Here is a 27,285-nt window from a genome sequence, read left to right as displayed (position 1 = left end):
TTCTGGGTTCGCGGACTCCGGTCCTTTGAATGGCCAAGCTGAAATGACATCACTCCCACTCATGCACGTGGGAGTCACTGTTTATAGCACCGATCTCTGAAGGAACTACAGGGGTATGCCGTTCTTTCAGAGTGCATGCGCCGGTGACGTCACCGGCTGCTACACAAGTAAATATATCCTAAATGGTGCACATGTAGGAGATATTTATAGTACCTACAAGTAAGCTTTATTATAGGCTTACCTGTAGGTAAAACATAAACAAATGGGCTTTACTACCACTTTAAATTACTGTAAGGAGCTGGGTATGTCTTGGTCCATGTTGGAACCAATGACAGAATAAATGGAAGGTGGAGGCTCCTTAAAAATCTAAAAAACTAGGCTGCAAGTTGAACGGAAGGACCACAAAAGGTGATATTCTCTGAAATATTACCTGTGCCTTTGCAGCAAAACCACCTTATGCGAATACACTGCAAAATACATTCCCATGGGCAATGAGTTTAAAAGGCTAAAAATAAAATCTAAATGTCACATGGCCAAAGTTAAAAAAAAGCTATAAATAAAAAGAAGAGAGTTTTTAAAAAATATAAAAATGAAGGAACACAGATAATATAAATAAAAATTAAGGAACACAGATTGGAAAAAAGAATAGGACAAACCCCCAAAATTCTTCAGATATATTAATAGTAAAAAGGTCAGGTCTGAGCATGTAGACCCTTTACAAAATGATCTAGAGTGGGTGACTGGGGACAAAGAGAAAGCAAATTTAATAAATACATTATTCAGCTCTGGGTATACAAAGGATCATGGGGGAGCTCATGTCCATAATGGGGATGATATTGACACAGCTCCAAATGAATCAATATGGCTCAATATTGACATGGGCCAGACATATTTGAACAGAATAAAGGTGAATAAAGCACCTGAACCAGATGACCTACACCCATGCGTCCTAAAAGAATTGAGTTCTTTCATTTCAAAGCCATGGTTTCTAAGTTTTAGAGACTCTTTAATGATTGGCATAGTACCACTGGACTGGCGTAAGGCCAATGTGGTGCTTATATTTAAAAAGGAATCAGTCTTTACCAAGTAACTACAGACCTGTTAGTTTACCGTCTATAGTTGGGAAGATACTGAAGAGTTTAATAAAGGACCACATAGATAAGTTCTTGCTAGAAAAAAAAATATTTTAAGTAACAGGAAGCATGAATTCATAAGATGCAAATATGTAACCAAAGGAACATATGTTCGGCGCTCAACAATACTAATGCTGTACAGAGGGAACAAAATGCAACTGGCAATGAAGTGGCAGTTAACATGTGCCAGAAAATGTGCAGATCAAAGTGATAGTTTGATCAGTCTATAACTGTCAGTCTGTGGCCGTACAGAGAGAACACAATGCAATTGACAATTAAGTGGTAGTAAACCCATGGTAGAGGATCCGCAGCTCAAAGTGAATATAGATCAGTCTAAAAATGGCAGTTTGTGGCTGCATCAAACCACACACACGACCTGGGATTTAAGGCAAGTTAATTACAGGAGAGGCATAAACAATGAGTCCCTCAGCGCACAAGTGCATCCCAAGCAGATGAACAGACCACCAATGCTCCAAATCAACCTCAATGTACTGTTTAATTGGACAAATATGTGGCAAATATGGTTTAATGTTGATAAATTAAAGGTATGCACTTGGGGGCTAAAAACATGCATGCATCGTAAATACTAGGAAGAGAACAATGGGGAGGGGGGGGTAGAAGAGAGAGAGAAAGAGAGATAGAGAAACCCACCTATCTTCCTAGCTCTATGCTCTGGAAATCCTGCTAGCTTATGGACCAGTGTGAGGAATTTCACACCTGCCCCTTTCAATTCATGATTGGAAGGCCTGCACAGTTTGATCTTTGTAAAAGAAATATTGAGGAGATGTTTTAAGAGTTCTTGTAACGTTCCTTTGGTCATGAAGGAGAAAAGCTGTAAGATTTCATCCAAGGAATACTCCCGTTAATGTTTGTACTTTCTGTTCCACTATGGTCCAGAAGTCTTGCAGCTTGGAACACTCCCAAAAAATGTGAAGTAGAGACCCCACAGAATTCTTGCACCGCCAACCAGAATTCGAGACCTGGGGGAACACACGATGAAGTGCTTCTGGTGTACTGTACCATCTAGTGAGAAGTTTGTATCCTCCTTCCTGGTATCTACTGGGCAAGGAGGCCCTGTGACAAAGAGTAGGATTCTATCTTTATGCTTTGAGAAAAAGTAACGTTTAGGTCCCTTTCCCAATCAAATGAAAAAGCGAGTGCTGCAGGGGTTCACCAGCCAAGCATGTACTCTCGAATGAGGACTATTCCCTCAAAGTGAGGAAGTCAGTGGGTAAAGAGTGTAAGTATGCCCCTAATTGAGAAAATCCAAATTCAAGGAAAAGACTTCTCCTGGGTTGTCATGAGATGACGATTCCTGGAGAAATGTAATATGCGAAAAAGGCCTCTCTTGGACACTGATGTGAAATGCAGGTAGCCCAGGCAGGAATCCAGCTACCCCTATTATAGGCATCATAGGGCTTAGGTGTGGGAAGATTTTAGTGGCTTTTGAAATGGCCGTGGACACCTGGAGCGGTGCTCCTACTAATGGATGATGTGTGATTGGTATTGGTAACGAAGCCAACAGATGCCACAGAAAGCCAGCCAAGGGGAGGTCGACAGTAGTTTCTTCCAGGTGTACCCACAATTTTGCATTGTGCGTAACACAGCAGTCAACCACTCTTGCAAGATGTGCCGCTTTGTGGTACTTCACAGGGTCCGGGAATCCCGCTCCTCCCTTGGCCTTGGGTAAGGAGAGGATATTCCTCCGGAGTCATGCCAGTTTGCCTGCCCAGATGAATTTCAGGAAATTAGACCTCAACCTGGGTAAAAAAAACGGACAGGACTTTCACCGGGAGGGCCTGAAGCAGATAATTAAGCTTTGGCATGATATTCATCTTCTATTAAGAGAGATATCGACTGCAGAGAGGGAGATAATTTTGCCCCTGTACAAATCATTAGTAATACCTCATCTGGAATATGGAGTTCAGTTTTGGGCACCAATCCACAAAAAGGATAATGGGGTACTGAAGAGAGTGCAGAGAAGGGCAACTAAACTGATAAGAGCCATCAAGGAGCGCAGCTATGAGGAAAAATAACCTGAACTGAATATATTCTCTCTTGAGAAGAGATTAAGGGGGATATGATCAACATGTATCCTGTAAATACAAAAGTGGTTCATATAGTGAACTTGGTGTAGAGTTATTCACTTTAAGGTCATCACAAAGGACAAGGGGACACACTTTACGTCTGGAGGAAAAGATATTTAACCTCCAAATTTGGAAAGGCTTCTTCACAGTAAGAGCTGTGAAAATGTGAAATAGACTCACTCAAGAGCTTGTTCTGGTCAGCTTAGTAGATTGTTTTAAAAAGGCTTAGATTATATCCTAAAAGGACAAAATATAACTGGATACTAATATTTTTAAGTAAATTTGATCCAGGAAATACCTGATTGCCTTTTGGGGGATCAGGAAGGAATTTTCCCTTCCTGGAGTTAATGGGATCATGTTGTATTGGGGTTTTTTTTGCCTTCCTCTGGATCAACTGTGGGTATAGGAATGCATATTTTACAATCAGATTAACTATGCAAATATGTAAAACGCTCAACAATGATCTAGCTGAATCCTCCCGATTTTCAATTAAATCTATGAAAAATTGACACTCTCAATTTTGCTTATCCATAGCGATATAGTTTGCAGCAATGAAGCCAGGAGCTGACACTAATCCCATCTCAGCATATTTTTGAAGTTATATTCACTCATACCTAGAAAGACAGCAGACAATTGTCATACACTGTTAACATTTTCCATCTAGGCTCTCTTTTTACCCATGTATTTTGGTGTGTTACAGACATGGTCTATTATATGTGCATTGTCCTTTCATGCTTGTTTTACATGTATCATAATTTATGCATATGTAACGTGTGTGGGTGTAACCATATGTTTACACTTTATATTTTCAGTTAACTCTCTGTACTGTTAAAACCTTCTACAAAGCGTTTTCATGAAAACAGTGATTCCTGGTTCACTTATATGAAAAGGATCGCATTGACCCATTGATCAGCTTGATTATATTTTGCAATAGGCCTTGTTCACTCAGGGCGTATCAATGCGTATCCTGTGTATGGGCCATGTTTTTCTGCACAGGAATTCCCTGCATCGCCGTGCAGGCAGTCCCACTGATGTTGTAGCGCTACCACTTCAGGAGGCACTTGATAGGATGGATCCTCTGTTCCTTGCCTTGACCTCCTCAAGAACTTCAGGCCCTCTTACACTCTAGGTTAGAAACACCAAGCATGCAATAAAGAAAATCGCTGATTGCAATACCTGGTACCTATTAGTTCTACAGGAAACAGGTAATAACCAACTTATTAAAGGAAACTCTTACTATATTGTCACACAGGTTGGATAGTAACAAAAGAAAACATAAAGACCCCCTCCCCCTCGACATAACCCGCAGGGACTTTGACGCTGCTCAAACTCTCTCCAACCCCCTTCACCCTCACTCAGCTACCCCCTCATCACCCCTCTCCCACGGCCCCACCACTGCTCTGACCTCCTCTTCCACCCCACCCTACATTCCTCATACTGAAGCTCCCCCCACACTCCGCAACTTTGACCTTACTACCATCGAGGAAGTCTCCAAGATCCTCTCTGATGCCCGCCTCACCACCCGCCCCCTCGAACCTATCCCCTCACAACTCCTACGACCTTCCTCCTCCTCCATCCTATGCTCCCTCACCCACATCTTCAATCTCTCCCTCTCCTCCGGCACTTTCCCCTCCCCTCTGAAACATGCACACATCACCCCCATACTTAAAAAGCCCTCCCTGGACCCCAATGACCCGAACAACCTCAGACCCATCTCCCTGCTCCCATTTACATCTAAACTCCTCGAGCGCCTAGTCTACACCCGCCTATGCTCTCACCTCAACGACAACAACCTCCTCGATCCCCTACAGTCCGGCTTCCGTCCCCTACACTCCACCGAAACTGCCTTACTCAAACTCTCCAACGACCTGCTAACCGCCAAAGCTAATGGCCACTATTCAGTGCTCCTACTCCTTGACCTCTCTGCGGCCTTCGACACAGTCGACCACCCCCTCCTCCTCAAAAAACTACACTCCCTCAGCCTCAGAGATTCTGCTCTCTCCTGGCTCTCATCCTACCTGTCACAACGCTCCTTCAGCGTTACCTATAATGCTACCACCTCCCCCTCACTCCCCCTCTCTGTTGGGGTCCCTCAAGGCTCTGTCCTTGGGCCCCTTCTCTTCTCCATCTATACCTCCTCCCTTGGCCAACTCATACACTCTCACGGCTTCAACTACCACCTCTATGCCGACGACACACAAATCTATCTCTCAACCCCCCACCTCACCCCCTTGGTCTCAGCCCGAATCACACACCTATTGAGCGACATATCAGACTGGATGTCGCTCCACTTCCTTAAATTTAACCTTTCCAAACCCGAGTTTCTTGTCTTCCCCCCAGCCCGGACACCACCCCCCATTGATTTCTCCATCACATCCAACAACGCTACCATCAAACCCGCCTTGCAGGCCAGAGTACTGGGTGTCATTCTGGACTCCAACCTATCCTTCCAGCCCCAAGTCCAATCTTTAACAAACTCGTGCAGACTCCACCTCCGCAACATCGCCAAAATCCGCACGTTCCTAACCCCAGAAACCACTAAACAGCTCATCCACTCCCTCATCATATTACGACTCAACTACTGCAACTCCCTCCTCACTGGCCTGCCTCGCCGCTGGCTATCCCCGCTTCAGTCGATCCTGAATACGGCTGCCAGACTCATTCACCTTTCCAACCGCTCTGTCTCCGCCACCCCCCTCTGCCAATCCCTCCACTGGCTTCCGATTGCGCAACGGATCAAATTCAAAATCCTAACGCTGACGTACAAAGCTGTCCACCATACTGCCCCGAACTACATCACTGACCTAATATCCAAGTACCGCCCAGCACGCACACTTCGCTCCTCACAAGACCTCCTTCTCTCTAGTTCCCTGGTCTCCTCCTCCCATGCCCGCCTCCAGGACTTCTCCAGGGTGTCACCCATCCTCTGGAACTCCCTGCCCCTACCCATCAGATTATCACCTACTCTCCTCTCCTTTAGGCGCACCCTGAAAACCCATCTCTTCAGGGAAGCCTACCCCACCCCCTGCTAACTTGCCGACCTCCTCCACTCTTCCTACCACTCCATCCCCCACAGCTATCTCCTCCTGTGCCACCATCCCCTCCCTCCTAGATAGTAAGCTCGAAAGAGCAGGGCCCTCGAACCCCTTGTGTATCACATTGTATTGGTATTGTTCTGTCACATGTTCTGTCCCCCTTTGTAATGTACAGCGCTGAGCGAACTATTGGCGCTTTATAAATACTGTATAATAATAATAATAATAAAGACGAATTGGCAATAATAACATAATTTGGCAAACACTATCTATACAATGACACTTTGAGCCAGATCCACATAAACAGCAAAAAGGCCGCCAAAATGCATCAGTGGGCAGTAAGGTAGCTTAATTAACTTTTCAGGAGACTATGCCACCAAGGTGCCTTAATGGTGACTATGCTATGCCTAGGTTCTCTGGCCAGAGGCTCCCATAAATGAATAGGGACTAGTAGAATGGCTTGGTATGGTCAGTCTTTAATGATGTTCTTCTGCCAGCTACAGATGGGGCCCTTTAAGAAGTGTTGGTGCACTTAATGACAGTCTTGATAAACCAGCATGCAGTATAGGTATGGCATAGGTGCAGCACAGGTGGAATAGATACAGTATGAGTGCTAGGTATTAAGTGTCCTGCTTTCAGCAACTCAATCCCTGCTAGTCAGTATGCAAACAATGGGCAGTCCACCCTCTTACCAGTTCTTGTGATGTGACTGTAGAGTTCCCACTATAGAAAGAGGCCCCTTGTCATTACACAGATGGTTTCGACAGTTAGGAGTGTGAGAGAGATGGGTGAGGAGATACTCCCAAAAGCAGTACTGATGCGATCGCTGTGGTCCCTGCTGCGGTTTCCCTGGTGTCACCAACCTCAGGCCTCTGGCTCTGATCCCTGCTGTTTTTGCCTCCTGGCAATATGTGGGCACACAGGCAGATGTGCTCACATGAACTCCTGCAGCTCCAAAAAGGAAGAAGTTCTTAGAACAGTCATGTAAAAGCTACAGCACCACTCTCCTCTGCCTCAGAGTTCTCTAAGAACTGTAGTGAAAAGTCCATGAGCCCCACACTATGACTGCTGCCCTTGACTTCAGTTCCAATGATCCTGAGCATTTTGCATAGACATCCATCGGCTTCCCTGGCTATAGCCCCACCTCCAGTGGCTGGAGAGGATAGAACACAACACCCCATATAACAGATAGTGAACACAGAATATGAATAGGGCAATGTCTCCTTCTCCATGTTTCTGTACTCCAGCACCTGGCTACAATGTCTATTGGAATACAGTAGCTGCACAGACACAGTCGCTGTTAACAATATGACATCCATGTAGGTACAGGTGCTTGAACTTACTTACTTGTCTGCATTCGGTACTGTGTACCCGCACCCACATGAATGTCATATTGGGAGCAGCGACTGAGTCCTTGCAGCCTCTGCATCCCAATCAACATCAATGGGATTGCCTGCATGAAGATACATGGGACACCTACAGTATGTACGGCCCTCGCACAGGGTATACATTGATACGTCCTGTGTAAACAAGGCCATATACAGTTGTGTTCAAAATAATAGCAGTGTGTTGAAAAAAGTGAATAAAGCTTAAAATCCTTCTAATAGCTTTTATTTCCATACACACAAATGCATTGGGAACACTACACATTCTATTCCAAATCAAAACATGAAGAAAAATTTATCAAATTTGTGTTGTTCCTCTAAAAAAATTGAAGAAAAGTGAATATTAGACTGTTCAAAAAAATAGCAGTGTTTGTATTCTTCTTTACAAACTCAAACATTCACTATATAAACTGAAAAATGTTTGAAGATTTTGCTTTCCTTTGAATCACTTAATTAATATTTAGTTGTATAAGCACTGTTTCTGAGAACTGCTGTACATCTGTGTTGCATGGAGTCAACCAACTTCTGGCACCTGTGAACAGGTATTCCAGCCCAGGATGATTGGACAACATTCTACAGTTCTTCTCTATTTCTTGGTTTTGCCTCAGAAACTGCATTTTTGATGTCTCCCCACAAGTTTTCTATTGCATTAAGATCCGGGGATTGGGCTGGCCACTCCATAACGTCAATCTTGTTGGTCTGGAACCAAGATGTTGCACGTTTACTGGTGTGTTTGGGGTCGTTGTCTTGTTGGAATACCCATTTCAAGGGCATTTCCTCTTCAGCATAAGGCAGCATGACCTCTTCAAGTATTCTGATGTATTCAAACTGATTCATGATCCCTGGTATGCGATAAATAGGCCCAACACCGTAGTATGAGAAACATCCCCGTATCATGATGCTTGCGCAACCATGCTTCACTGTCTTCACAGTGTACTGTGGCTTGAATTCAGTGTTTGGGGGTCGTCTGACAAACTGTCTCCGGCCACTAGACCCAAAAAGAACAATCTTACTTTCATCAGTCCACAAAATGTTGCGCCATTTCTCTTTAGGCCAGTTAATGTGCTCTTTTGCAAATTGTAACTTCACATAGGCGTCTTCTAATTGTAACAGTACTCACAGGTAACTTTAGACCTTCTTTGATCTTCCTGGAGCTGATTGTTGGCTGAGTCCTTGCCATTTTGGCTATTCTTCTATCCATTCGAATGGTAGTTTTTCGCTTTCTTCCACGTCTTTCAGATTTTGGTTGCCATTTTAAAGCATTTGTTATCATTTTAGCTGAGCATCCTATCATTTTCTGCACTTCTTTATATGTTTTCCCCTCTCCAATCAACTTTTTAATCAAGGTATGCTGTTCTTCTGAACAATGTCTGGAACGACCCATTTTCCTCAGAATTTCAGAGAGAAATGCACTGTAACCAGCATGTACAACATTTGCTGCCTTCCTTCCTTAAATAAAGGCAATAATTGCCACCTGTTTTTCAAAGAATGAATGACCTCACTAATAGAACTCCACACTGCTATTATTTTGAACATGCCCCTTTCAATTAGTGATTCAATTACACAGAATCAGCAGCATGCATTTGATGACTGTTGGGTCTGTTGGATTTCTATTACTCTACTACACCTGCTAGTAAATTATTTGCCATGTAGAAATATCATTTCTACCAAAAACAGTGATTGATCAGGTTAGTGATGTCTGACTGCTATTATTTTGAACACAACTGTATGTGAATTAAGAATTTGTGCATGTGATATTTGCTACACGAGTGAAAATATATAGCAGCATGCAGAGGGTTTGTCTTAGTCATGAAGAGATCCTCATTTATAACTCTGCCCCAAATTACATCACCAATCCTGTCTCCAAATCACCCAAACCGTCCACTCTGCTCCTCCCACGACCTCCTGCTCTCTAGCTCCCGTGTCTCCTCCTCCCATGACTTCTCCAGAGCTTTCCCCATCCTCTGGAACTCTCTACCCCAATTTATCAGACTATCACCTACTCTCTGAAAACCTATCTCTTCAGGGAAGCCTATCCTGACCTGATGATAATAAAATCTTCTATTCCTCCTACCAGTTCATCCTCCACAGTTAATACCTTTTGTACCACTAGCACCTTCCTCTTAGATTGTAAGCTCCAAGGAGCAGGGCCCTCCTAACCCTCTTGTATTGAACTGTATTGTTGCTGTACTGTCTCCCGTTATATTGAGCAAACTGTTGGCACTACAGTGAAGGAAATGCTGATTTTGAATGTTTGCCCACTCACAAAGAAATGATCAGTCTAAAAATCGAATGTTAGGTCCTGGAGTGGCCTAGCCAGTCTCCAGACCTTAATCCAATTGAAAATCTGTGGAGGGAGCTGAAAGTTCGAGTTGCCAATCATCAGCCACCAAACCTTAATGACTTGGAGATTATCTGCCAATAGGTGTGGGCCAAAATCCCTCCTGATATGTGTGCAAACCTGGTGGCCAACTACAGGAAACGTCTGACCTCTGTGATTGCCAACAAGGGATTTGCCACCAAGTACTAAGTCATGTTTTGTGAAGGGGATCAAATACTTATTTCCCTCATGAACATGCAAATCAGTGCTTAATTTGTTAGACATACATTTCTTTTGAATTTTTGGTTGCTATTCTATCTCTCAGTGTTACAATACACCTACCATTCGATTTTTAGACTGATCATTTCTTTGTGAGTGGGCAAACATTCAAAATCAGCAGGGGATCAAATACTTATTTCCTTTACTATATAAATGTATTTATTTATTTCAGGTACTTATATAGCGCCGTCCATTTACGTAGCGCTTTACACATAAATATATATTGTACATTCACTTCAGTCCCTAACCCTCAAGGGGCGTACAATCTAAGGTCCCTAACTCACATTCATATATACACATACTAAGGACAATTTAGACATTAGCCAATTAACCTACCAGCATGTCTTTGGAGTGTGGGAGGAAACCAGAGTACCCGGAGGAAACCCACGCAAGCATGGGAGAACATGCAAACTCCAGGCAGGTGATGCCATGGTTGGGATTCAAACCAACGACCCTAATACTGCCAGGCGGACGTGCTAACCATTTAGCCACTGTAAATCCTGTATAATAATAATAATTTTAGAATGTTAAAAATTTAAATGTATAGGCACTGGAAAATATGACCTGCAAATAATAAAGAAAAATAAAACTAAATTATGATGCAAATCTCACTTTTTTGCAAAGCTTTATGAAGAACGTGCGAATAAAGCAAACAGTTTATACACTGTATTTAGATGGAAATGGAAAGTGTAATGTCCCTGCTTGTGTGCTCTGGTTCCCTATCAGTATATTGCAAGTACAGCTAATCAATCCACAAATCTCCTGAAAATACAGTGTGGATGGATGTGACTTGTAAAACCCCGGGAGCCACAAATGGTCAGCAGTGGGAAGTGATAAATATTTGTAGTAACTGGTTAGAGAATGAATCAGGGTCATTATATTATATAAAAGTATGACATTTAAAAAGGGAACAGAAGGTTTGTAACAGTGACAGAAGCAGGAAAAAAAAAAACTGACACCCAAAACAACAAAAACAGTCAGAGCAGCAGGCAGCTGACAAATAAGTTGTAAGTAACGGTCTGTTCCTGCAGAAAGCCTCACCTCGGGGCTGCTCTGAGCCTCCTAACATTGCTATGGAAATATCGAATTGCTCTAAGACGTGCCCCCACACGAGCCTGCCGATTCGTAGCAGATGCACCAGGTATTGTGTTGTGTTATGGGGTAGATGAGCATGTTTAATCCCCACTGAAAGTAGGTCAATTCAGGGGTGTATTTACCATAAGCCAAACAAGGCATTTGCCTAGGGCGGCATTTTTCAGGGGGGCAGCTACCCCCCCCAGGAAGAAGGGACATAAGCAGCATGGAGACCAGGTGGGATCCGAAAGAGGCTGTGGGCTGCTTATTGGTGTATGCAGAGCCCGACTCTCATTCCTGGGGATGTCTGTAGCTGTGAGAGTGAGTGTCTTTATCCCTGTTGCTGGGGGAGGGGGTGGGTGGTTAGTAGAAGGCTCTTTTCGGGGGGGGGGGCAGGAGTGTTGTTGGTCACTTTCAGGCTCTCTCTGCCGGGGAGGGGGGGTGTCTATGTGTTAGGCTCCATGCACACTGGGCGTTTTAATAATGCTGGTAACATTAGCTGTGTAAAGTCACGTTAAAAACGTGAGTTTTTCATCTTTTTTGGCGTTTTTGTATTGGTGTTCAGCGACGTTTTGTCGCATTTTTTTTAGTTACTTTTTAGTCCAAAAAAGTCCAAAAACTCTGGTTTGCTGCAATTTACTGCGTTTTTCAGCGTTAGAGCATTTTTACACATAGGACACATAGGATAACAGAGAACAAAAAAACAAAGTGCACCAACCTTGCGCATTACCTCAGTAGGCAATTAAAAAATTATACTCACAAGAGTAGCAGTATAAAAGGAATATAACATCCAAAACACTGGGTTAGGAGACACTCAGAGCTCTGAGGAAGAAGGAACAGCTTGACCAAGGGATTATCTCCCTTCTTGATGGGATTTGCACGTTTCTCCTAACCCAGTGTTTTGGTTTTGGATGTTATATGCCTTTTATACTGCTACTCTTGTGAGTATAATTTTTATCAATAAAATTATTAATTGCCTATTGAGGTAATGTGCAAGGTTGGTGCGCTTTGTTTTTTTTTTGTTCTCTACTACAGTCTATATCGAGCTTCCCCAGCTTCGTGTTAGAGCCGCACAACCTTTCATCAGTGTTGGATGAACATTCATAATATTGTTCCATTGGCCTTCTTCTGATCTGGGTTCCTGAGCACAGGAGGTGTTGGATTTGTGTCACATAGGATAACATGCTGGGGGAGTTTACTGGCTGTAGAAAAAAATGTCAAAAGTCAAAACCAGCCACTGTAAAAACTTCCAGTGTGCATGAGGACTTAACAGCTTAAGCTGACACTTACCTGTTGCTTCCATTATATTATTGCCCACAAGTTTGCTTAGGGGCCCATTCCTAGTGTTGCATAGCATGCATCAGCTCACTGCAGTTAATTTTTAATGGTGCTCCAGCATACTTAGGCTGCATTCACATTTGAGCGATTTGTAGCTTGAAGCTCGAAGCTCCAAAAAGCTCAACATTTAAAAAAAAAATCAATTGTTCTCTATGGTGCATGTTCACACCTGATCGCATGAACGCGCACCATAGAGAACAATTGATTTCTTTTAAGTTTGAGCGTTTTTGGAGCTACGAGCTAAAATCGCTCATATGTGAATGCAGCCTAAAGGAACTCACATACTGTATGTGGCAGCATACTGCAGTGCATGATAACATCATTTTTCAAAAGATTTTTATGAACAGTTTGGTGTGTTGGCAGTCCATTAATTTTATTCAATGAAACACAGATTAATGTTAATGCAACACACTAGGATTTCAAGCTGTGAATGGGCCCTGTGAACGGAAACAGAGAAGTTTCAATTTCTCACTTTTTTTGTATACAATCTTTAGGCTTGGTTGACAATGGGCCCATTTTGCGGGCTGCGGCACAGCAGTGATTTGAAAAAGTTCCCTGCGACTCTCCAGAAATCAGAGATTATCACCACCTGCCCACGGGTCTTGTGGGCGGGTGGTTGCAGGTGCAGGACGAAGTGCGGGTCCCGCAGCGGCTTCCACCCGCACTACTGTGAACTGAGCCTCAAACATTGACAGGACAGACAAACAGTAAAGTTTCCACTTTCTAACAACCCAGCACAGAGTACACATACCACACTCGCATAGACAGTATGTAGCACTACCTCCGTAGGAGCCGCTCAATTTAACTGGTTATTCCCAAGACAGTGCAGAGGCCACCATTCACACAGACAACAGTCCATTCATTGGTTCCAGTAACCAGTCTAGGGGATGTCTTTTCTTATGATTTATTGCTTGTCGAACTTGTACCAAGGAAGGGGTTGGGGAGGTACAAGATACCCCAGAAATGCTGACTGGTAACAGGAGAACACAATTCAATAGATGCAAGTTCTTTGAGCACAATTTAAACCAGTAACCAAGGGGAAAGCTAGAACTGAGACCCTGTAGGAGCAGTCTCAGGGAAAGAGCTGCTGGTGAACCCCAAACGTAGCACGCAGTCACTAGATTCTTGAGCTTTGATCAGTACTCAAAATTTGCAATGCCAGATGCACACCTCCCAGCTGCCATCAGTCACTCTTGAGTGGGTCCTCCAGACCCAAATCCTTACATCCAGAAGTGTCAGAAATAAGCCCTCCAGCTCTGCTGTAGCTGGGACCTCAATAACCATAAGCAGGATTGCCTCAAAGGGGCAGCAGCCCTTAAGGCTACGGACTTCTCTGGCAGGATTAGACACAAACTCATCCAGACTATTTATATTCTCCTCCAGCCACCTACTGGGCACAACTCCCAAGGGACTGGCTGAAGCACAATAAATATTCAGGCTGTCTTTTGATTTTCCCAGCCCTCTATGTTCTGGAAGTCTCCAGAATTCTGGGGGAACCAATCAAATCTGCAGCCTGTGAAGTTTAGAACAGCCCAAAGAAAATCAATAGCTGCTCCAATGACTACAAAAACAAACTTTACCTAGCATTCTATACTAGGAAGGGGCTACAAGTAAAATAGTTCCAAAGTAATGAGGAGCACAGAGGTCATAACTGCTGAGCCTTACAAGTTGCATCTCATGTATAAATATCTACATTGTCTACTGTGTTTATTTAAAAGATAATATGCCTACAGACAAAACAGAGATAAAAAAAATTAAACAGAACAGAAAGAAAAAGAAAAGGAACAAATAACAAAAGGAATACTATGACTGTACCAAAGTCAGCAATTACAGCCGGCATGGCCAGACCAGCGCCATATATTTTTTGATGGATTACGAATGAATGCAAGCTGCCCAGATACCATAAAAAGGTATTATACTGATCAATCGGGTTGTACAGCCACCATCCAGCTCTTGTTTTCCATTGTCTCATTTCACCTTATGAAACCATTCCCATAGTTAGGCAGCTCTGTTCTGTTGCCATTGACTGGGAGTGAGGGATTTACCCACATTAAACAGATGATGAACCAGCATTTTCTTTTTTTATAGGCATGCAAAGAGGTGGGTGTCTCATGAAAGAGAAAAGGTAATGGATTAAATGCTACATTAATTTGTAAAGTTTACACCATCATCTTGTGCACTTTCTTACAGAAAAGTGTATTAATGGGGCATTCCCACCTCAAGTATAAGGAGCTCCCCCTCCAACAGCTCGGTAAGACACTTGGATACATCACTGCCAATATGGCTGGAACTGTGTACCATCTGATATAAGATTTATAACAAGTTCTCTGGGCTTTAGAGCTAATGGAAGGAGGTTTGAAACAATTACATTATTTTGGTTGTTGGTGCCAGACGGGCTGGTCTGAGTATTTCAAAAGCTGCTGATCAACTGGGATTTTCACACACACACAACCATCTCTAGGGTTTACAGAGAATGGTCAGAAAATATCCAGTGACTGGCAGTTGTGTGGATGAAAATGCCTAGTTGATGTCAGAGGAGAATGGACAGACTGGTTTGAGATGATAGAAAGGCAACAGCAACTCAAATAATCCCTCATTACAACCAAGGTATTCAGAAGACATGTCTGAACGCACAACATGTCGAACCTTGAAGCAGATGAGCTACAGCAGCAGAAGACCACACCAGATGCCACTCCTGTCAGCAAAGAGCAAGAAATGGAGGCCACAATAAGCACAGGCTCACTAAAATTGGACAATAGAAGATTAGAAAAAGTTACCTGGTCTGATGATTTTCGATTTCCCTAGAGATGGTTGTGCGTGAAAATCCCAGTAGATCAGCAGTTTTTGAAATACTCAGACAAGCCTCTCTGGTACCAACAACCATGCCACGTTCAAAGTCACCTAAATCCCCTTTCTTTCCTATTCTGACGCTCGGTTTGAACTTCAGCAAGTCGTCTTCATCACATCTAATGCCTAAATACATCGAGTTACTGCCATGTGATTGGTTGATTAGTAATTTGTGTTACCAAGCAATTGAACAAGTGTACCTAATAAAGTGGCCGGTGAGTGTATTTCAGAAAACAATCTCCAAGTCTCTTTTTGTCTCAGACAAAATTCTTCAATTACAGTTAAAGTATCATCTATTGTTTTACAGGGTTCACAAATGCCGGCGATAATTGCTGGAGCAGGGTTGTCAATTTCAGTAAATTTACTGACAGCTTGTAAAAAATTAGTGATATTTATGCCGTCAGTATATGTCCATTAGAAAAAATTTATGTCAGTAAGAATCAGTCTAAGACAATTATGTTTAAGACAGCATTTGCCAATCCTGCTCCTCTAATTCCAGCTGCGGAGTGATCTTAACTGTGCCGTGCATGCTGCCTCTCTGCGTAGATAGGTAGTTGGAACCAGTGCTTCTCTGGCAGCAAAAGCCTGTGCCCACGGCCCTACATGCCCTGCAGCTACACTATAATCTCCTCTTCAGCTCTTTCTGCTCTTCTGCAGCCACATTTCTCTATCAGGTACTGTCAAGAAGGGGATTTGGGAGTGCGAGTACAGCCCTGTACTGGGGGGTTGGGGGAAATTTAAGGGAAAAGGGGGCACCCCTGTACTCTGTATGCAGCGCACCCCTGAACCCTGTATGCAATACACCCCTGAAACCTGCACTCTGTATGCAGCGCACACTTGAACCCTGCACTCTGTATGTAGTACACGCCTAGACTCTGTACAAAGCACACACCTGAACCCTGCACTCTGTATATAGTGCACGCCTGAACTCTGTACAAAGCAAACACCTGAACCCTGCACTCTGTACTTAATGCACATTTGATATTAAATGCCCCTTTAAGACCCTTACACTGTTAGTGCAGGAGGGGATACTGCACTAAGTGTTTTTTTTTCTTCCAACCGAATGGAAATTTTGCATTGAAATACCGTGTTGCAACTGCAAGCCAAGCATTTGGCTTGCGGTCGCTGTGCATTCCTAATGAGCTCAACTGGCAAGTTTGACAGGCCTGTGAAACTTGACGTTAAGTGAAAATTGCCGTACTATGTAGTTAAGTGTAGCGCCCCCCTGGGTCTTCTGGATGCAGGATAGTACCTCCAAAGGGCAGAGAGTGAGCTAGCATTTACCCCACGACTGAGTCAATGGCTAGAGAAGGGGGATTTGAACAGAAATTGGGCGCCAATCACTTTAGATCTTTTTCAAAGCTTAAATATTGAACTTGAAAAGGAGTGAGAAGGGAGGTTAGGGGTCTTAGATGCCATGCAGATCACTTACAGACTCCTTGGATTCCAAAACAAAGTCCAGCTTCAAAGTGTCAGAACCTTTAAGCCGACCCGGCAACACTGCAAGCACGTTTTCAGAGTTTAGTGCGTCCTCCAAGAGAGTCACCAGGTCCTTCTGAGACAGCAGCCTTCATCCTGGCTTTCTCCAGCAAGGGTCCTCCCTGGGTCTTCTCTCCTTGGCTCAGCTTCCTCCATGCCAGGCAGGACAGCCTCAGGACCACTTCAAAGCAGGTAGGACCCAGACAGGCTTCTGGGCCTAGAAAAGAGTTCTCTCCAGCAGAAGCTCCTCAGGCCTCCGCCTGAGGCAAGAGAATGAGCACATGGCCCATCCGAAATATATATATATCTCCTCTCCCAGAATGCACCTGTGGCCAAAGAACCTCCTACTTGGCTGTCTGGAAGAAATATCAATATTCATAACTGCAATCTCATCCTATGACCTGTAGTACCAGTGACACCTACTGGTGACAGTGAGAAATGCAACCAAACCAAGATTAGGGGAAAGCCAGATAAGAATCTGTATAATCAGTCTGAGCCAACTGCAGCCCAGCCAAAAACTAGATTTTTTTTTTTTATCCAAACAACTTTTATTGTCAAGATAATAAAGAAAATGGAACAGTACTTACAGAATCCACAATGACATTGCTGCATCAACAGGATTACACATAAATAGAACAATGTGGATACGCAGATCCCACAATGGACAGAATAACAGAAATAGTAATCAAACATAACAGAAACCACAAAGATCAAAAACCTTCTTGACAATACCTTATTTTTTCCCTTTTTAACTTTTATTCCTTCCCGTCCAGATGTAAACATAAATGGGGGAAAGGAACAAAGTGCAAAATATGCCTTCAAACAATAAGAATAACCATATCAACAACAGCATCTGGTTCACCTGAGACATCTCATCAGAAAAAATGGGGGTTGCACATGATCTCCCGTAAGGGGAGGAGTGGAGTCACACACCTGATATAAAATGTTACACCTGTAAAAGTTGGTCTGCTATCAATTGAGGAGGGGTGAGCCCAGGTGTATCCAGCCAACCCTGCCATACCTGCTGGAACGTACGATAAGCATTGTGATGTTGGTATGTAGGTTTTTCCCATGGGAGTAACGAATTAACATAATCTATCCATTGCCTACTAGTCGGAGGAGCCAACAATAACCAGTACCTTACTATCAACTTCCTAGCCAAATATAAAAATCTAGATGCTATAATATACACTCCTGGTTGGAGCAGTTCTTGGTCCAGTGCCCCCAGCAGACATTGCAAGGGAACCTGGGGAATATTGCGGTACGAGAGAAATAAACTGGAGAACCTCACTCCAATATCTATGTAACATGGGACAGTGCCAGAGCATATGAATGAAATCACCTTGTTGGACCCTACACCTCGGACAATCAGGTGAATCACACCTGCCCCACCAATACAGTTGCACCGGGGTCCTATACGCTTGATATAGAATAAACAATTGAGACAATTTATGAGAGGGAGAAAGAGAAATCACCGGAATAGATTCCAGGGCAGCATCTCAGACATCTCCAGCAAGCTCTCCAAGATCCTGGGACCACTGCACCCTACCTGTTTTCTAGTCTGACAGTGCTTCAAAAATACTCAGAGGGAGCCTTTGACCCCAGGTATGAAAGGGAAAAGAAAGACTTCTGAGTGTCAGCCTGCCCCCTTAGAATCCTGATGTCACAGGTCCAGAAATGACAACACACTTATACACATATGAGCTAACTATGTGAAATACTCTATGAACAAATTCTAAATTGAGTTCCCCTTTAATATATATACACACACACACAGATGTGAGGCACAGAATCCTTGGGTTGAGAGGTAGTAAAGGAGTCCTGATGAAAAGGGTATCTTGAATCTTCACCTAGCTCAATAAGGCCCAAAGAGATTGCTGTGCAATGGCGACCAGAAATAGTGGATGATAAAAGTAAATGATTCCTAGTGAATATTGCTGACAGCTCAGGGAAACCTTTTTGAAAGCAGCTGGAGCCAATTCAAAGGGGGTTCACTGAAGATCTGCCCTGGGGGTTCACAGGAGAAGTGTCTGGTCAGTATTGGCTGGAGGCATCCAAATACAAGGGGACATTGTGAGTATAGGCAGAAGTGTGCTTTAACCCCCTTTGAGCATCTTCTCCAGTGTTGTTGAGTTTGGATCATTCTTTTGCTCAGAGTCCCAGGGTTGCTTGTTCTCCTTCTGTCTGCCAAGAGAAGAACTGTCCTGAAGAGTGTAGACAAACCAAAGAGTCCTCTGCTTACATAGTGCACTAAATTTGAAGCGTCCCAAAGTTCACCCTGCACCCTATTAAAGTTCAACGACCACTAAGCCCTCTTGCACACTTGACGTTCTTACAGCTGCTGTTTTTGGTGTTTGACGTTTTTTTCTATAGTCAATAAGCTCCCCAGCATGTTATCCTATCTCTCCATGCACACATAGGCTGTAATCAACGTTTTTTGGCAGGAAAAACCCCCCAAAACTAGTGGGTTTCTAGAGTTTTTTAGCTGTAAAAATGCTCTAACACTGCAAAATGCAGTAAAATGAGGTAAAACACCGCAAACCAGTGTTTTTGGACTTTTTTTACCAAAAAAAATAATTTTTTTGGTAAAAAAAAGCGCAAATGAGGAACAGCGTGGGAAAACGCAGATAATCGTAGCGAAACGCTGCTAAAACGCTGAAAAAAAGCTGAAAAACTCAGGTTTTTAACATGATTTCACACAGCTAACATTACCAGCGTTATCAAAACGTTAAGTGTGCATGAGGGCTAAATCTTGAATAGACATTCCCTGCCTGATCTTTGAGTTGTGAGCAGGGGCGGACTGACAACTCATGGGGCCCCCGGGCAATAGGGGATCATGGGGCCCCTGTGTCCTTGCCCAAACTCAAAAAAGTCTATGGAAAAGGTACCAGGGGCATCTCATGGGGCCCCCTACTGACCCCGGGCCCAAATGGTCAGTCCGCCCCTGGTTGTGAGACTGAGTGTGCTGCCGTGTGCCCGGCTGCCTTTACACAGTTGGGAAGAGAACCCGCCAAAAATCTGCAGGGGTATGCACTACATGTATATTAAAATCTAAAATTTGCACAACTTTAATAGATATTAATCTTTTTATTTATTTATTTTCTACATATTTCATTTCCTTTACAGCAAAGACCCCAGGATTAAAATCAGGCTCACAAACAGACTCATGTTACTAATCTCCCCTCATGCCCTTAAAGCAAATTGTTAGCTATTAGAAAAAGCGATTAGCAAACAAAACATCTTAGATCAGAGCACAGCAATTACATTACTCTGTCATACAATCAGTCTTGCCGACCTGGTTTACAGATGGGATTACACAGTTAACACCTTCAGGCTCTTGTTTTAGCTGAACTTCTGTTTCTGATTGTAGTTGCAAGTATATGGGTCACACTTGACCATAAAGAGAATTATAGACATTGCATAGGGTTAACTAAGGGTTTAAAAGAGGCTAAAATGTTTAAATACTTTTTTTCACATTTAAACATAGCAGTTATGAGTATACAATAGAACAGTCAAATTGACAGGTCAGTCTTGCTTATTGAAATTTATGTTACCCTTAGAATACTTATTTTTTTTTCTGTGTGTGCACATACAGGATGTGTATTTTATAAGCCATAGTCTATTTCATTTTCATGTACTTCTTCCATCTGATCTTTTACTATGTTCCTTCCTTGTTCTAAACATGACCACACAAAGCACAGAAGCTGATCTGGTTTAGTGTGGTCAGTTGTTATCCTTTGGCTGGACATTCAGAGGTGTAGGACACTGTGCAGACACACAGCATACCTGTATTGGGTAGTTTGTTCAGCCACCATGCCCCTCCTCCCAATCATAGCCTGACTCTTACACACAACCCCTCCCCTCCCAATCATAGCCTGACTCTTACACACAACCCCTCCCCTCCCAATCATAGCCTACCTCTTGCAAACAACCCCTCCCCTCCCAATCATAGCCTACCTCTTGCACACAACCCCTTTCCTCCCAATCATAGCTTACCTCTTGCACACAACCCTCCCCTCCCAATCATAGCGTGCCTCTTGCACACAACCCCTCCCCTCCCAATCATAGCGTGCCTCTTGCACACAATCCCTCCCCTCCCAATCATAGCCTATGTCTTGCACACAACCCCTCCCCTCCAAATCATAGCCTACCTCTTGCACACAACCCACCCTTCCCAATCATAGCCTACCTCTTGCAAACAACCCCTCCCCTCCCAATCATAGCCTACGTCTTGCACACAACCCCTTTCCTTCCAATCAAAGCCTACGTCTTGCACACAACCCTCCCCTCCCAATCATAGCCTACCTCTTGCACACAACCCCTTTCCTCCCAATCATAGCTTACCTCTTGCACACAACCCTCCCCTCCCAATCATAGCGTGCCTCTTGCACACAACCCCTCCCCTCCCAATCATAGCGTGCCTCTTGCACACAATCCCTCCCCTCCCAATCATAGCCTATGTCTTGCACACAACCCCTCCCCTCCAAATCATAGCCTACCTCTTGCACACAACCCTCCCTTCCCAATCATAGCCTACCTTTTGCAAACAACCCCTCCCCTCCCAATCATAGCCTACGTCTTGCACACAACCCCTTTCCTTCCAATCAAAGCCTACGTCTTGCACACAACCCTACCCTTCCAATCATAGCCTACCTCTTGCAAACCACCCCTCCCCTCCCAATCATAGCCTACGTCTTGCACACAACCCCTTTCCTCCCAATCATAGCCTACATCTTGCACACAACCACTCCCAATCATAGCCTACCTCTTGCACACAACCCTCCCCTCCCAATCATAGCCTACCTCTTGCTCACAACCCTCCCCTCCCAATCATAGCCTACCTCTTGCACACAACCCTCCCTCCCAATCATAGCCTACCTCTTGCAAACAACCCTCCCCTCCCAATCATAGCCTATGTCTTGCACACAACCCCTTTCCTCCCAATCATAGCTTACCTCTTGCACACAACCCTCCCCTCCCAATCATAGCTTGCCTCTTGCACACAACCCTCCCCTCCCAATCATAGCCTACCTCTTGCACACAACCCTACCCTCCCAATCATAGCCTACCTCTTGCACACAACCCTCCCCTCCCAATCATAGCGTGCCTCTTGCACACAACCCCTCCCCTCCCAATTATAGCCTACATCTTGCACACAACCCCTTTCCTCCCAATCATAGCCTACCTCTTGCACACAACCCTCCCCTCCCAATCATAGCCTACCTCTTGCAAACAGCCCCTCCCCTCCCAATCATAGCCTACCTCTTGCACACAACCCCTTTCCTCCCAATCATAGCCTACCTCTTGCACACAACCCTCCCAATCATAGCGTGCCTCTTGCACACAATCCCTCCCCTCCCAATCATAGCCTACGTCTTGCACACAACCCCTCCCCTCCCAATCATAGCCTACCTCTTGCACACAACCCTCCCCTCCCAATCATAGCCTACCTCTTGCAAACAACCCCTCCCCTCCCAATCATAGCCTACCTCTTGCAAACAACCCCTCCCCTCCCAATTATAGCCTACCTCTTGCACACAATCCCTTTCCTCCCAGTCATAGCCTACCTCTTGCACACAACCCCTTTCCTCCCAGTCATAGCCTACCTCTTGCACACAACCCTCCCAATCATAGCCTACCACTTGCACACAACCCTCCCTCCCAATCACAGCCTGCCTCTTGATTTACTAAAACTGGAGAGTGCAAAATCTGGCGTAGCTCTGCATAGAAACCAATCAGCTTCTAGCTTGTTCAATTAAGCTTTGACAAAACAAAATCTGGAAACTGATTGGCTTCAATGCAGATCAGATTTTGCACTCTTCAGTTTTAGTAAATAAACCCCAAGGTGTGTCTGTACAGTGTCCTCTAATCCCCCCCGCACTATCAGAAAGAAGAGATGCGTGGTCACATGACAGAAATTTTTACCCATGTTAAAAAGGTAAGCAAAATTCTGAAATGAATTGTAGCAAGTAAACAAATGCACCTCCCAGTAATGATATTACTAGGCTGCAGCTAGAGGGAGCTCTAATGATTTGTAGTGTGAGTTTAGAAGACTAACAATCAACAAGCTCTCATTAAACTCGGAATGAGCAAGTGAGCAAGATGTGTTTTCTGTTATCCTCTTGATACAGGTTAGTCACACTTTGTTTATATTATTTTTGTTCAGATTTGTGTTTGTTTTGATATTCACCCATGTAAAAGGACCCTTTTACATGGGTGGTCTGATCGGTTCTGCCTGTCCATTTGTCAGTTGGACCCAATCGGACTTTCCATTTTCTTCATTGGGCAGTCGAATATAAACAGACTTGTGTCCATTTACATCCGACTACCTCCGGTCTGATACCCCTGGTCCACTTACCACCGACTGCCCATAGAGGAGAGCAGGCTGTGTCCATGTTGGCTTTACCTGTCAGCCCCTCATGAGATCTGCGGATGGATCCCCTGCTGATCCTGCTTATGTGAAAGGGGCCTTCTTGTTAGGCTGTGTTCACACTAGTGCAATTTTAGATACGGCTTGAGTCGTACAGAATCATATGACTATGGAAATCACTTTGTTTTCAATGGCACCCATTCACATCAAGGCAGCAGGGCAAAATTTTGGAAAAGGTTCCTGTACTACTTTGATGCAATTCCCATGCAATTTGGGCTCCACTGAATCTGCAAACCAAGTTTCACTACATAGTTTCATTAAAAAATCTGATCCAAATGAGATCACAGCAGTGTGAACCTAGCCTTAACGGAGCTTCATATATAGATTTAGAATTCAAGCATATAAAGGCCTCATTCACACGAACGTACTACAACGTGCACCCGTGCGAGGGCCATATTTGCCTGCATAGAGATGCACAGGTATTCCATGCATCCCTGTGCAGGGAGTCCTATTCATGTAAATTGGGATGCAGTGGATGCATGAACAGAATTTGACAGCTGTGTGGGTCCACTGTATGTTCGGGGCCATGCACCCGCGCAGATGTCAGACTGGGAGCAGTGGCTGTGTCCATGCAGCCGCTGCATTCCAGTTGACATGAAGGGAACTGCCTGCACGGGGAACTGCCTGAACATAAGCACAAATAGGAAATTTCTACTTTTAGCAATTTATGATTTACCAGAAAGTTTTTGATCAGCACAATGTTAGCAGACAACCTTTGGTCTATATGATGTCAGTGTCTGTTTGGTTGGCTGTGTGGGGGTCAGACTATTCTATTTAAGACAATACTAGGAAACCTTAGAGTCAAGGCAAGTCTTAATCCTCTGGTTACAGATCTTAGTACTTTGATACCTCTCTGTGTATTCAGAACTGTTTCATCTAAAACACTCTATCATGTGTCACTTTACTGTGACACCACTGAGCTTTCCATATCCTTCCTGGACTGGCTTATGCATTTTCTCTTTTTCTGGAATATGTTTTACTTCCAGTCATTTCTTTTAGTTAAAGCGAAACTTCAGCCAAAACTTTTGAATACAAAGGAGGGAAGGCTGGGATCTCTGTCAAATTTATGTTTCTGTAGTATACAACATTATAGCACTAGTAAAGAAACATTTAAAGCAGAATTAAACTACCCCCCTTTTTTTTTTTTTTTTTTTAAATGAGACCTAAGTTGGTTCATGTCATTTTGTACCAGTATGCACCGCACATTAGATCATTATGACCACGTTTTCAAATTATGTGAAATGAAGCCCTCCAATGCTGAGCGGTCACTACTCCCACAGGTCACAGGTACTTCCATATTTTCCCCGTCTTCCTTCCGATTCACTTTCTATGGCCCATGAATGCCCGGGCCACAATGACGCCAGTCCTGCACATGGGAGTCACATCATCTCAGCACAGAGCAGTGCCATAAATGTACGCTGACATGTGCTGAACATTGTACATGTACTGCTCAGTGTACATTACAGCTGACAGGTAGGGGGAAGAAATTATGACAGAAGAGACTGATAGGGTCTCTCCTGTCATTTAAAAAAAAAACCAACAACTTACCTTTCAGAAAATATTATAAATGAGAATTTAATTCCACTTTAACCACTTGCCTACCAGGCACTTATACCCCCTTCCTTAGCAGGCCAATTTTCAGCTTTCAGCGCTGCCGCACTTTGATTGACAATTGCGCGGTCATGCAAGATTGTACCCATATGAAATTTTGATCATTTTTTTCTCACAAATAGAGCTTTCTTTTGGTGGTATTTAATTGCCACTGGGCGCTTTACTTTTTGCGCTATAAATAAAAAAAGTGCAAAAAATTTGAAAAAAAAAAAATGTTTCTTTGTTTCTATTATAAAATTTTTCAAACAGGTATTTTTTCTCCTTCACTGATGTGCGTTGATGAGGCAGCACTGATGGGCACTAATAGGCGGCACTGATGGGCACTGATAGGCAGCACTAAAGGGCACTGATAGGCAGTACTAATGAGGTGGCATGGATAGGCGGCACTGATAGACAGCACTAATGAGGTGTCACGGATAGGCGGCACTAATATGCAGCACTGATAGGCGGCACTGATAGGTGACACTGATGATGGGTACTGATAGACGGCACTGACTGGCATCACTGCTGGGCACTGACTGGCGGCACTGTCTGGCACAACCCCTGGGCACTGACTGGTGGCACTGACTGGCAGCACTGCTAAGCTGCACTGGTGGGTGGCACTGGTGGGCAGCACTGGTGGGTGGGCACAGGTGGGTGGGCACAGGTGGGTGGCACTGGTGGGCACAGGTGGGTGGGCACAGGTGGGTGGCACTTCTGGGCACAGGTAGGTAGCACTTCTGGGCACAGGTGTGTGACACTGCAGAGTGGCACAGGTGGGTGCACTCCTGTGCACAGGTGGGAGCACTGCTGGGCACAGGTGGGTGATCTGCTGGGCACAGGTGGGCGGAGCTAGTGGGCGCACTGCTGGGCACAGGTTAGCGGAACTTGCGGGTGGCACTGCTGGGCACCGATCATCAGGGCACTGATCATCAGTGTCCTGATGATCGGTGCCGATCCCCGCTGTGACAACTGCCGGTTCTCGGCAGTACTTTCCTCACGATCTGACAGCGTGAGGAAAGTGCAGCCGAGAACCGGCACTTGCATTTCCCTGTGATCAGCGTGTCATTGGACACCGCTGATCACGTGGTAAAAGGCCGCTGGGATCGGCCTTTTACCACATCACGTGATCAGCTGTGTCCGTAGGACACAGCGATCACGGAGATCGCCGGGTGCGCGCCCCCTGGGGCGCGCAGGAGAGCGCGTTCTGGGGGGACGTCATATGACATCCACCCAGAACTGGCCGGCCGCAGTGAAGCCGTCATTCGGCTATCTGCGGTCGGCAACTAGTTAAACAACATATCTATAAAAAAAAGTGCAAGGATGGTAATGAGACTTTTTAACTTAAAAAGTAGCTACACACTGGTAGCTAGAAGAAAAAAAAAAACCACGGCTCCTGTGAGGGACACTGTGGATTACAATTACCGGTATATCGGGTAACCACCGATAACCACCATGTGGTTGCTATGCTTAGTCATAGAAGTCACAGTATAACAATGTAAATGTAGCACTACCCTCAAAAGGGCTGCTAGATTTTATTGGTTCCCCCTAAGCTTTGAAAGACCAGGCAACACGCATTTTCCACATTTCCACATTCAGGTCTAGTTCACACTAGAAAATAAGAAAAATTAATAATAGCGCCTGTGGTCAAAATTATATAACTTACTAATAGTGTACCAGCTGCAAAAAATCACCATATATAAAGTGTACCAATAAATAAATAATTTGCGCTAGTAAATGTGTATAAATATATAAATGTATATAAAAAAATCATCAAATCATAAGTCCAGAAAAAAATATATATATGCCAATACCACAAAAAAATATAAAAAAACTTTTAAGTGCAAAAAACTTTTGTGCAAAAAAAGTGTCTAAATATAAAAAATTTCACCAAAAAACCTTGATAATATAATGGCAGATCATCCATAAATATATCTTCAGAAACAGAAACTCTGCAACACACCGATCCTCATCGATCGAAATAACAGGATGAAAAACTTTGTAGTTAATCGAAAATCCACTTCTCCAATAGATAAAGGACCACCTTCATCAGTTCACACTAGATGCAGCCCAGTGCGGGTTTTTTTCTGCATCAAAAACGCATGCACAGTGTTTTCCATGTATTCCAATGGCCCTAGTTCACACAAGTGCAGTCAGTTCCAGTCAGTTTCTGGTGCAGAAAAAAAAAAAGTAGAACATGATGCATTTTTTCTGCACAGAACCATACTGGAACATAGAAAACTACATCGGAACTGCGTGTGGTGTGAACTGTAAGCAAAAACATATCT

Source organism: Staurois parvus, unplaced genomic scaffold (assembly GCF_062004578.1).
Source record: "Staurois parvus isolate SC_StPar_1 unplaced genomic scaffold, SC_StPar_1.0 ptg000282l, whole genome shotgun sequence".
In the NCBI taxonomy this organism is placed as follows: Eukaryota; Metazoa; Chordata; class Amphibia; order Anura; family Ranidae; genus Staurois; species Staurois parvus.
Note: the sequence above shows the minus strand (reverse complement) of the source record.